The sequence below is a fragment of the Corvus kubaryi genome, unplaced genomic scaffold (assembly GCF_017639235.1).
Source record: "Corvus kubaryi isolate FWS band 111438036 unplaced genomic scaffold, C.kubaryi_AGA036_p1.0 37396, whole genome shotgun sequence".
Classification (NCBI taxonomy): domain Eukaryota; kingdom Metazoa; phylum Chordata; class Aves; order Passeriformes; family Corvidae; genus Corvus; species Corvus kubaryi.
Window position 1 is genome coordinate 16,441,425 of NW_024581135.1, and position 13,757 is coordinate 16,455,181.

Below are 13,757 nucleotides of genomic sequence, written 5' to 3' on the forward strand. Positions count from 1 at the left end.
CCCCCGCGCCGCGCAATGGTTGCGCCTGAGAGGGGGGCGGCGGGCCCGCGTGCCGCGCATTCCGCCGCGGGGCGCGCCCGGCGGGGTCCCGACCCCCGAGCGGCTGGAGCGGGACATCCCGCGGCGCCCCGGCTGGAGCGGGGACAGCCGCGTTTGGTGCGCTCCCCAACTGCGGGGCTGACCGCTCCGAGGCGATAAACACTGCGGGCTTTAACTCTCTTAAGTTTTTCTTGACTAGGGATGAGGAGGGGGGAGGAACATCCGGTCACAGCCCTCTCCAGTGCCTCAAGGCAGCATTTGGGAAGCAAGGGGAAATTCTTAGTTTCTTCACGAAATTTAGGCCTAGGAAATGTTAGAGTTCTTAGGCTATAAGACTGGGACACGCAGAGACAAGGAGTTCCCAACTTCACTCGCTAGTAGTCTGCACTATTTACATTACTATATTTACATTACCCACTGATGTTGACAATCTAGTTTCTAAGAAAGTCCAGAGCTATAGCTCAGTCAGGCCACTGACTGATCAGTGACACTGCAGAAGAACTTCTGTCACAGCCATGCATCATCAGGCACCTTTTGGTTTCTCTTCCTCTTTCTGACAATACAGTGGCCCCAACCCTGTACACCCCAACATGTCCACAGGAAACAGCTGGGAAGAAACAGAAAATTGTCAGGTACTTCATTACTGTAAGGCCAAATAACATCTGACAATGCTAGTATTTACAAAACCACATTACCTTCAATTACTTCCCCAGAAATAATCTCTAAGTATTTTGGTATCCTAATATATTGCTACCACGGATCAGAGCCCATCTGAATAGAGTACAATAGGAAAGCAACAACGCTTGGCAGAACTACATTCTGCATAACTTTCCTTTTTCTCCCTCTTTCAAGTCCTAAAATGGATCTCATTCAGTTTGGCCTTGATTTGATAACACAAGTTTAAGGTCTGCTAGTACTGGATGAAAAGCACTGCAGCCACATGGTGATCGCTGGCACTGGAAAACATTTGATGGAAATAAAATGTACTGACAGACTTTGTGTCAGATCAGGTACTGTCTGTCTGTACTAGCCTAACTTCACGCTGGGTCACGGAAGATTTGTATTCCCACTGGCATGAAGGTAGCACATTAATGCTAGGATAAATTCAGATTCCCTGGTCTGGTTAAAGCCTCATGCCTGCTTTACAACATCAGTTGGCATCAATACTGAAAGAGCAACAGTTCAGCAACTGATTCTGGGTGAAACCTTTTTTTTTTTTTTTTTCTCTGATCAGGTTAATTTTCTTCCAGATCATTTCCTTTGTTGGGTTCAGCATGTGGCTGTGCTGCTGCTTGTGCCAGCGTAATGGAGGAGGTAGCAGTGAGCAAAAATAGGCAGGGGCAACAGGGTGGATACTAATGCTTGTTTTGGCAGCAGTATCAGATTATATTGGCTTAATACATTCATGTACCTGTGGCTTAATTTGACAGAAGTGTAGCTATGTGCTCATGCCTTCCTGAGATGTACCTCACACAGCAGTCAATCTGTGCTCTGGTCTTACTTATTTCAGCCCCTTGGTCACAGATGTCACAATCAGACTCAGTGCCGAAGCACCCTCTTAAAGCAGTACAAACAGCAACAGTGACAGGCTACTTCTCCTGCTCAGATCTCTATTCCCAACTGAAAAACAAGAAAAATATTTTCTGGACAGTGTTGCAGTCACTCCAGAGGGGTGACAAAGCTTATGTCTGCTCCACCTACGGGAGGGCTTTGTTAGCTGGAGATGCGTTTAGTGACCACACCTTCCCCTCGCAGGGAAAAGCTTTTCAAAAGCCATCAATCATCCCTTGCTTCCTTTCCTCTCCTCTTCCTGCCCCATCCCCCAGGGAAGAGGCTGGAGGGATGTAAACACTATATGCTCGATTGGGTCTCAGTCACTGTCATACCAGGGGAGGCTCTCAAGAATATTCCAAAGCAGTATCTGAAACGCTGCCGTCTTGCCCTCTCTGCTGTCTCATGTCCCAAGGCTTCCCGCGATTTGGACACGGTTTCCCTCTCTTAGATTCAGTATGTGGCACGTTTCTCTCTCTTAGCAGTACTTTCTTTCCTAACATATTAGGAAAACACGCAACAACGAATATAATCCTGTAGACATCTACTAGATCACAATCTAACAGTATCTGATTATTTATTTTTGTTAAGGAAAAACTCATTACAGAATTTTCTGGGAAGAAAACTTGATGTAATTTCCTAAGTGTTAATGTGCCTATCAACATTATTTGTTCTTTTAAAAAGGCTTGAGTACTCTGTCTCCATTTTTGTCTCAAACAGGGAAATAGCTGGCTTCCAATAGGTTAGACAAGGTTTTCAAGAATACAGAGCCAGACTCCTTACAGCAGTGTGTCTGGAGAGAAAGGGACAGCAAAGCTAAATCGAAACAAGAGAGTTTCTGACTGGACACCAGGACAGCCAGGCATTGCTCTGAGAGGTTGTGCACTCTCCATTCTTGAGCATTTTCAAGACCAGAATTCATACAGCCCAAAGCAACCTGACCTGATCTTTTTGCTGATGCTGCTTTGGGCTGGAGGTTGGACTAGAGATCCCCTGAGGTCCCTTCCAATCTGAACCTATGCTCATATGAAAAAGCTGCTTTGTTCTTACTCCAGAACATAGGCAAAATTATTTCTGTGTAAAACCCAGTATTTGAGATTATGTTGATAAAGCTCAAGATAATTGCCTGGACTTTTCAGTACTTGTGCAGTGATATATCGGTTCAAGTACTGTCAACAATTCTACATATTTTCTGAGATGCAAGAAGCATGCCTTGTTTGAAAAGAACAGTGTCAGTCTTACTGACTTAGCAATGCCAAAACTGAGATGCCTAATCTATAAAATATATACAAATATGATCATAAGAATAATATTTTCAAGTACTTTGTTATTAACTGCACGCAACAGGTGTGAACAGACTTGCAGGTAGCAAGGCATTTGCTGCTTGCAGTTACAAATGAGCAATTCATTTTGATCCTGAGGGAAAAAGGTGACCACAGGGTCTAAGAGCGCCTCTATAAATCATTCAGAGCTTCTTTAAATTACCCAGAGTTGCTTACTCAGAAAAAAAAAGGATAACTTATGAGCACCTCTGGTGCATTTTGGAAATACAATGTAGCAATTTACATGTTCTGTTTTGTTTGCTTGCTTGTAGGTTTGCAGAGAGATGGTGTAAATACAGAAAGAAAGACTTGTCTGGAAACCTGGAGACAACTGAAAGTACTCAAGAATCTTTCCAGTAGACTGCAAAACTAAGTCATTATTTTAAAAACAGTTCTGCGCATTTAAGCTGCTACTTTACCATTTCTGTTCTAAATCAAATTCATGGCTTCCTTTACTTATCTCAAAATTCAACCAAAGTAGCTATTTCCCCTCAGGGCATTTAGTGCCTCTGTAGGACAGATGGTCTCTCAGCCCTCGATCTGCTCTAAATGGGAAACTTACAGTCTATTGCAAACCCCTGTGAGTCCTGACTGGATCTCCTGAATTTCCTTACAGCTCTGCTCTCCTGATCACTTCAGGGTCGTCTGAAGACCCACTACTGGAAAAGTGACTGTGGATACCTCATTTCCCCACCCTGAGGGTACCTACGAGATTTTCATCACAATGCTCCGTTCCCTGAGCATCCATCCTCTCATCACACCTGGTCATATCCAGAAAGACAGAAACCAGAGGAGGCAGAAAGCTGAGCCACAACAATGCAAAAATACTTTAAAATACCCTATGCAAGCCAAGGAAACAGTATGCAGGGCTGAACTATGAAAGATATCAAGCATTTCCTGTAATGTGTTAATAAAGGGATATGTGAAGCTGAGTATCATACAGAAGCAGATTTTTAATTTTAGCCTTAAATTCATCTATTAGAACTGAAAGTATCAAAAGAATTTCCAACAGCCAAAGAACAGAGTAAACTCCATTGCATGGGAAGCTCCTTTAGAAATAAGTTATCTCACAATTAATTGTTTTTACTTAAGTATTCCAATACGCAGGTAATGAAAAAAATCTGTATCTTGCTAAGTGAGGATGAGGAGGAGAGGTCAGTAAAAATGGGACATAGTAATGATGTGAACATGCCGAACACTTTATATATAAAATCTTCTTTAATTTTTTTTTTAATTAGAAAAAGAAAATTATTATGAAACTGCAGAAGTATATGATCTGCTAAGAGGGAGGTATTGTATACACAATGAGAAGCTGTTGTTTAAGAATGCAGTATGCAAAATAATCACATGAATATATTCAACAGTAAGAAAAGGATCTTCATGATGATCTGAAGAGGGAAAACAAATAATCTTTTCCAGCTGTACCATTTCAAATACTGGTACTAAAGTACCAAATTACTTATACTCTACAGTAGAATGTGAAAAAATTGCCGTATTATCACTCATTATAAAATACATGTGCACAACCACTATAATAGATTTTTTTTATCTGAACACCACATCAGCTCATTCTCTCTGGGAGCCCTCCAACCTGTCTCTGATTTTTTCATCACCTCTACTGCAGAGGTTTTTCCCTTATATCCAACAGCTCGCTGTGAAAAAAGAGCAGTCCTCTGTTCCTGCAGCGCTCACAGAATGCGTCTGCTATGGCCACTGGGGCTGCACCTCCAATGACATGCTTTGACTCCTATTCATTTTGGCTTGCTGTTCATTCCTTCCATGCTTCCTTAAATGTTCTTGGAAAGATTCTTAGTATAAATTGCACAATTATACATAATTGTTGCCATTCCCTCACTGATGACTGGTGTTAAGAACATGAACATAGTGAGCAACACAATCTCTTGTTAATGCCATGCCATGGCAGCATTTTATATTATGGAAAATACTATATATTACTTGAAAGCCACGACAAGATACTTCCTTATAGAAGCATTTCCACTGTCAAACAAATCCCCTTCCTAAATATACCCTGTATATTCTGGGAAGTACAAGAATGAAACATAATTACTGTAAAGGATTACTACGTAAAAGAAATTTAAGGTGGCTGCTCATAATCAGTAATTAAAACACAGGTCAAAATCCAATCCTCATTTGTGGAATGAACTGAAATGACTCTTAAAGATCTCATTTCTGCCATTAGTCTGATAATATTGCCAGACACTTGTTTGAAACTATAAAGCAGTCAAAGTGTGTAAACAGATGCTGAATATATTGTAGAATAAAATAATAAAGTCTATCCAAAATGACAAAGCATATTGCTTTTTCTGCTTTGTTATTAACTATGTAGAAAGTTCATCAACATTATATTGAACCATATTTATTTTTTAACAGAGACTACTAAGAATAGCTTGCTCTTTTGACATGCTTTTTTGACTGTGTATTTTTACATTTTTTGCAGAATAAATTTATGGAAGAGAAGAAGAAAGCAAAAGTATTAGCTAAGTATTTTCTAGGAAACAATGATTCCATGCAGCTATTTGATTTTTATATATTTGCATATTTACATTTTAATACAGATATTAATAAAAGAAGCAAAATCTGGAAATACACAAACATTTTTTCTAAAACTTCAGTTTGTGGGGTCCTAAAGCAGAGTTACATATTCTGGTTTTTAAACAGAAAAGAGGCTCTTCCTAGCCACAATATGTTCAGTTTTGGTGTGCTGGGTTTCCTTGGATGACATTATCCATCATATTGACCAGGTTGGAATGGTTACTATTTTATCAGAATTTTAGAAATAAGAAAGAAAAGAAATTATAAGACTCCTACAATTAAAATATGTTTAAAGATTGAGAACAGTTAATGACAATGAAAAGATAAATCACTGCACAATGGTTAGAGTGGAAGATCTGACCACAAATCGGCCAGACATAAATTTTATTCCTTTGTGTGTTGTTTTCTTGGTATTTAAGGGAAAGAAATAGCTTCAGATTTGTCAGTGCACTGCTGTTATAGAAAAAAAAAGAATTCAGCCTCTTGCCTGGTCTTTAAACATCTATAAATAGGGACATACATTCTGAAGCCTTGAACAAAACAGGCACTACTTGCATTGTAAGCAGATTTGGTTGTAATGCAATGAGGAGCAGGCAGGAATCATAACACACATGGAAAAAAAGGAAGAAGACAGAGAAAGTTATGTGTGATATGATACATCAAAAAGGTGGAGTTGTCATCACTCGTGCAAAATCAGGCTTCTACACTCAAGCATGGGCTTGAAGAATACCTGAGGAAAAGCCAGAGTAGGTCCTGTTCTGCAAAGCTCTGCTGCAGACAGCAGGCACACTGGCAGCAGCAATGAGCCAGACTGGGGACTGTGTACAGTAGGTGTATACATGTGGGTACCTTGGAACAAAACCACAAAACACCACTCTTTCCAAACAATGTTGCTGTCCTAAGATGACTCTTCTTGCTTTATTTTTTCCTTTCCCTGAAATGAAGAAGTCCTGTCGTGTTTGTTCGACAAATACAGTAGCCAAGTGAAGAACTGACAGCTCTACCCACTGACAAGCACTGTGCACATTTTTCCTGTCCTCACACACTTTCCTGTCAATTAACCTCATTTCTGACCTGCAAATGTCTTTACAGTGCTCCAACTCCCCTGAGTACACCATCAACACTGTACCGGCTCTCTGGGGTCCATTTACATCATCTCGGCTGGAGTGTGAGAAACTAATTTCCATATAGATTTCAAAGGGGCATATAAATTTTATCTGTTTCAAAATTACAGCCTTTACCCTCCATGTTTGTTTTATAATCACATATAAACAGAAAGATGTTTGTTTATAATGCACAATCTGATTTTAATGACCTAATTTAGAGTACAAAGTGAAGAAACAAAGTAGTGTGTCAGAAGTTAAGCAAACGTTCAATAATGAGCCTTAATCTTATCTCATTTTCAATATCTTTAAAATAAAAATATCCACAAAAACCTTGATAGAATTGTTCCTGAAGTACCTGGAACACCTTACATCTCTGAGAGGCATTATGGATTTCCGTCTGCCAAAGAAGCTGTAAATTGTATTTTTCCTCGAAAAGTACATGCTCTACCCCTCTAAGTTTTGAAACTGTGTACTTGCTACATCTGCAGCACCTCCACAACATCAATATAACACAGAACAAAATGATCAACAGATACATCTTCAGAATAAGAAAATTCTTCCTCCCATGTAAATTCAGTGCTCATAAAGGTCATCTGGCTCATGGTCATAGCAATGAAAGACCTCCACCATCAAGGCACTCAGCATTGGCAGTGGAAGGTTTCTCACGTGCCAGTAACCTGCAGAGCCCACTCTCAGAGGTGAAAGAAGGTTGTAGCTCCTGCTGATGCAGCCCTTCCCCAAAGGGCTATAGGATCCTGAAGGTGTAGAGTGTAGGGATGCATCACAGATGGGTGAAAAGCAGGAGCTGAACACCAAGGCCACCTTTTGACACACTGTATATCCATCAGCTGCAAACAGGGGGTTCCTGCCACTTCTGCTCTGAGCTAAACTAGCAACCAAATGCATTGCTACCCCAAGTCTGTGTCTTCACAGTCAGCATTTGAGTTTCTGTAATTTTAAATTCAGATACAATCTGAATATTTATGTTCAGTAATCAGTAAATTAATCAAGATGGCTAGGACAATTTATTTCAGGTAGTAACTCATAGACTTATTTACTAATGTTCCATACTAAGTGTCATGGGCTGCTGGCAGCAGCACAAATCATGGTGGGAAAATATTTTATCACATCATAATTAAGCTTTACATTTATTTAGGTAAATAGATTCTTAGAGTTGTTTCCACCACATGCTCTTGAGTTGGATTCCAAGTATTTATCAGATACTGCACAACCATATTTCACAGGTCTGCTCACCAATATCAATTCACATAAATCAAAGATAAAACCTGGAATGAAATCCTGGTCTGATGTCTAATCAATAGGAGATTTACCAGCAGGTCCCAGATTTCACCCAGAATGAAAGCACTTACATTGTGCTTTTGTGACTTACTGAGTTTATTCCTCAATATATTTAATGCTCAGAGATGCTGAAAAGGAAGAAAACTTCCAGTCCTCTCCCCCCTCCTGGCTCTGAGCTTCATGGTTACGAGCCCTTTGCTTAATCCACTGTTTCTTTTGCTTACTGATTCAAGTCACTAACCCAGCAGCTTTTCTTTCTGCTATGGCAGGGAGTTGAGTTGGGTCACTGAGGTGTCTAACAAGACCATCACAAGTTAAGTGGCAGGAGCACACAGCTGGGGGAAGGCAAGGTGGGAACGTGTGCGTCCCTCCTGGGAGGAGGCTGGGTGGCTTCGCTCAGTCTAGGGCTCCCTCATGGAATTTGACTTGAAACATTTTCACTGACAACCATTTTTTAAACAATACATTTCCAGTCATATTCCAGAAAAGTGAAGTTATTGCAACAACCAGACCCCAGACATGTTATGCAGATGCACTGCAAGTGAGGTGGGTGAGCGAGTTCAGATAACACAAGAATTAGGCTGAACTTTCGCCCCCAGTTCCAGTGTTCTTTGAAGTTCTTCACTGCCTTGGCAACTTCTTCCCCTATCTTCCACTATTGCAGCTCTTGTCAGAGGCTCTGCATAGTCAGGATTTTCTCCATTCTGGGATGTTCAAAAAGAATTTTGCACTAAGCTCCTCAGGGACCAGATCTTCACAATGTTTCCGTGCTTGCAAGTACAGCTTGCTACACTCATTTCTCTGGGAGCAAAACTCCCAGCTGTGTTTGCTGAATGGGGCTCTAAGACAAAAATTATTTCAGCAAATGGCTACGGGAACTTTCTATGAGTACTTACTAGGAGGAAACAGATGATCTTCTTCTAGCAGGAATTAAATTTGGATAATTTTCTCAATAGTATTTTAACATGTATCTGTGAATATATGCCCATGCATATATATCAGGCTTTTGCTACTTATCCATCAAAACCACAGGTAAACAACTGCCCACTTCAGGGCCTGGTCCAGTTGTCCCCTAATATAATCCATAAGTACATAATGAAGACAACAGGGCACTATTATAATATTGCTTTTGACCCCAAGACACAATTTACCATTCACTATTCTAAAGATCATTGAAAAGTTCTCATGTAAATATTTGTTTACTTAATTACAGATGGAGCTTTGTTGTATTTTTCAAATTTTTCTGTCAGATATAGTATTCAACCTAGTTAGCTGAACTCCAGTCCAAAACACCATGTGACTGTATTTGGTGAAGTACACAAAAATGTGCTTGGACAAACAGAATGCTTCTGGAGACCCACAGATACCATTGCTCTAGAACACAGGCTTAGGTACTCCAGAAGCAAGGAAAGGGTAATGACTTGGAAAGGCAAACATGCCTGCTTCTTATACCTCTGTATAAGAAGATACCTCTAGTGTAATCAGTTACTTTACAGCAGACAGTCTCATTACTATAAATTGCAACTAGAGGCACTTTTGCCTTGCAAAGGAATTCATAAAAACATGTCAGATCATGTCAGCTGAGATGTTATATAAATCACATTCTGCACTAAGTGAAAAAATACATTTTGCGTCCAAGGAATTTCAGATTGTTTTCTGAGTAGAGCCCACTGTTTCACAACTCAAGAAGAATTTTCATCAGAATTACAGACATCACTTGAGACATGAAAGTTGAAAATCTAAATATGCCTAAATGCTTCCATTTTAATCCCCTTGTTCATTATATTTCCACTAAAGTTGCTACTTCGTTCCACAAAAGGGTTGTCCCCAACAGTGCCTCAGACCGTGTAAGCACACCCTTAACTTCTGTGCTTGCATGTATGGAAGTGACATTACCCAGAGAAAAGGAGTGTTCTGAAATCAACTACAAATGTAATGACAGCAGGTATGAGTGAAGAAAAATCCTTACGTTGAAATACTAACTTCAACTGCTCTTGCCACCAGAAACTAACTCCCAACTTTTTCTGACACTAGGAGGTCTTTGATTTTCTTAAATCTGATTCAGTAGTCGGTAACTTGAGAAAGAATAAACGTTTTTTTCCTCGAGACGACATGCAATATCACAGTTCATGGGAGTAAATCATGTAGGCACATGATTTTGCAGGAACTAAGCCAGAGTGAAAAAAAGACAAGAGAGCTGCATTAATCCCTTGGTGACTATATTCAGTGGGCTAAGCATTGGTTTCACCAGCGGATTTGACCAAATTGTTCTTTCTTCATTCTCACAGAATGGAAAAAAAAAATACGAGAAGCTAACCCTTCGAGATAGAAATTACTTAAACTGCAAAATAAAAGTCCAGTTTGCATCTTCATTAAAAAAAATTAAACAATAATATTACATATTTTGTATCAAAATATATAATATCTGGCCACAAATCAGCCTAAGCAGAATCACAAAAAACAACTCATGTTGAGCTTCCTTGCTGTAGTTTTTACTAATGTCATTGTAGGATACAAAAAAACCCTGTTTATTTCCACTAAAAAAATCAGGTTAAGTCTTTGAAATGTCACCAATGTTGACGACCTTCAATTTTTTAACAAAACAAAAGGCAGTCTTAAATTAACTAAAAGGTTAATTCTAGAATGTATTACCATAACATTTCCATTTAAAACAGTACATCCTCTTATAATCTATATTTTAGATTCCTCAACTACACTTGGTTTAAATACTTAAAATTGTCTAATTACTGATTTTCTATTATGTTTGGCTGATACAACTCGAGTTGAATCAAAACTGTGCTAGAACTCCTTTGTTAAAATACTAAACCAGCCAGGCAATGTGCCTCTCATTAACTACCAGCTAGTTCTTGACTGACACTGTCGATTGCCTGTGAGGCAGCTCACCCTACAATGGAAATTATTTTATGGTATCTACCTGCGGATCTCAGTTTGTGCTGGACTACTCCTCCTCCTCCTTCTTGCTTCTTTCATGAACTGTAAACTATAAAGTAAATATATGGAGGGAAGAGGGGGGGAGAACCCTGCCTTTTCAAGCTGAGAAACTCCAGACTTCAGAAGACAGATAGTATTTAATACTATTTACTGCACCACTGTAATTATTTGGTAGTTGATCAAACTAATAAACACACCCTTTGGCAGAATGGGGATTTGGGACTACTTGAATAGATGTGAGCTCCTTTTCTTCACTGAGACTTCAGTTGTAGCAGACCTGATTTAAGAGATGTCTCTCCCTGCCATAGCATTCCCTCTCCACATCCATGCCAGCCACTTATTCCACCCTTCAAAGCAGACATTACCACACTTCTTAGCTGGACTGAATCAACTGCCTTATGCGGGTGTGCTATGAAGTGGAAAAGAAAACTGATACAGTTTAAATCTGTAGATATACATATATATTTTTTCCTAATTCTAGTTCTTTCCTAATTTCTTAGTCCTGATCTAGAGAGCAGCTGTGACACATAACAGGATCGGCTAGACCTGGGAAAAGAGGCAGAACTTCTAAATCCCACCCAACTGCCAAGGGAACAGCAAAATGAAGATGCAGTCTGACTGCAGAGTCCTGACCAGCCTCAAAACTGAAAGTAAGCAGTTACTCGGGAGTTTACGTAGCTGCACATAAAATGTTCTCATTTTGAGAGACATTCGCAAACACAGAATGTCCTTAGTTTTGTCTTCAGATCTCAAAGAAACTTGCAAATGAAATAATCTCTGTTTAAAACCATGCTTCAGTGAAAGACACTGTGCTATACTATGTGCATGGAAACAAACTAATAAACTTCCATAAAGAGAAGGAAAATTGTGTGATTTATTAATCTGAATATCAGCGGTTTAAAAAACAATGTGGAGATGTTGCTCATTTAGCAAAAAGCTTAGGTTCACAAATTTCCTCACGTGTAGGGCAAATCTTTCTTCAACAGCTGAAATCATGGTTACAGTAACTTCCTATTCAGTCATTTCCTTAATTAAACCATTGAACTTTAATGTGAAATGCAGCCATTACAAAACCAGAAAGGAATCTGAACAATAACAATCCAGTCAAATGGGCAGCGCAATAAGCAACAGCGATGTCAAGAACATTGGCTGGCACGTTTTGGTTGGAATCAAGGATGCTGTGATTCCCTGAGATATTAAATCAACTTCAAGTAAGCTCTGCGCTGGATCAAAGCTGCACAAGCTGCATGATACGATGCAGTGAAAACTTGGCACGAATGGGCTCTTTGGTAAAGGTTACTTAAAAAACAAACTGTATGTCATCTTTTTCCCAAATTTTTGAAAGGTGACAGTCCGGCAATAGCAATGCCTCATCATAGTCTCAAACATCTGTTCTGCTCTGAAACTGAAGATTACCCAAATGGATGCATTTTTTAGTCCCTTTTTGCCTCCCTTCTACTCCAACCCTGCAGTCCCCAGTGGTGCCCAAAAGGTCAATGTTCTCATTTTAAGCATGCTCTTTCCCTTGGACAGTCACTACATTCACGCCTGTCTTTGCCTCCTACAAATCGTCCAAATGCCCCAGACAGCTAAAAGCCAACACCTGGGAGTCACCACTGCTCTACCCAGGGCACTGCCTGCTGCATCAGTGACACTGAGTCTGTTCCTTGAGCAGAGCCAGAAACCCTGGCTGGCTGCAGCACTGTGACGCTGCCTGCATTCAGCGAATGGGGCACCAGTGCAGAAAGCCACAAGGAGTTCCAGGCAGGATCCAGGTACCCCTGTGCCTCCACAATTGCACTGTGCACTCTGCCTCAGCAGCAGAAAAGCAGCTCATGTGTGCTCCTACCTGACCTGGGCCACATTTGCACAGCCAAACAGTTCCACCAGGCACAGATCTGGCCACAGTATTAGGTTTTGATAGTATGCAATACTATTAGCTCTTTCCCGTTGCCCAGACAGCAATAACTTTGTGGGTCTCTAGTTACACAGGCAGCTCACACTCTGGGTAGGTGCGAAGGGTCACAGAGTCACTGCAGGGAAGAGCATAATCTGTTTTCCAGGAGGCTTTAGGTGTTGGGGCATAGTGCCTTCTTGAAGATGCAAGGCCACTAGCCAATCTAAACACACAGCATCTTAGTTTCTGAGGCATCAATAGGTCATTAAAAAGTAAACAAAAGAAAAAGTTTACAGAACAAATGCTATCAAAATTCTGGTGCCCACTATCTAGAATATAGATATGCTTAGAGAAAACCTTACATTTGATCAGGATAGTTTTGACTAGGATAACCAAAGACTTTACAAAATAATTGTAAATATGCATACACTGCCTTTTTTTTTTTTTCTTGCATGTTTTACACCCCTTAACTCAAAAGTGAAAGGCATGTTAGATGTGTGGAACCAACTGACCCAGTGGATCCCATACTTGGGTTATACTTACAACTTTAAATTGGACACAATGTTTAATTGTTAAGTGTAAATCTCATTGCAGAGATTGATACTCAGTGCACTAGGCACACAAAAATTTGTAATTTTTCCAGGAGAATTGGTACCACCATACCTCCAAGAATTCTTAGTTAAAAAACCAAACAGACAAAACCTCAGTTAAGAGACTACTTTTAAGACACTGATCTGTTTGGGCTGTGGAATAAGACACAATGGTGTTCTCTTCTCTGCCTCAAACAGGACTCTTCTAAATGTTTCTCCTAGCTAATTTTGTTCTTAATTGGAAAAAATAAATCCATAAAGATAAAAATCAAAAAATCCCTTAATTATGCATTTTAAAGTGCATGTTGTCTGCAGTCTGATCCAGCTCCCAGACAGTGGGATTTTTTTTTTCCGTGTATTCAACAGGAATGATGGGTATCATGTTGCTAACTTCAACGCTGCAATCTGATTTGCACAGGCCAGCTCAAGTGGAGAGTTACTGAAATCA

At 40.0% G+C, this 13,757-nt stretch overlaps 1 protein-coding gene across 3 annotated transcripts in view; it reads right to left on the bottom strand.

Moving 5' to 3' along the window:
* The window catches only part of RBMS1 (RNA binding motif single stranded interacting protein 1), a 149,019-nt gene that overhangs the window by 96,677 nt on the left and 38,585 nt on the right, over positions 1–13,757 (bottom strand). The window lies entirely within an intron of this gene.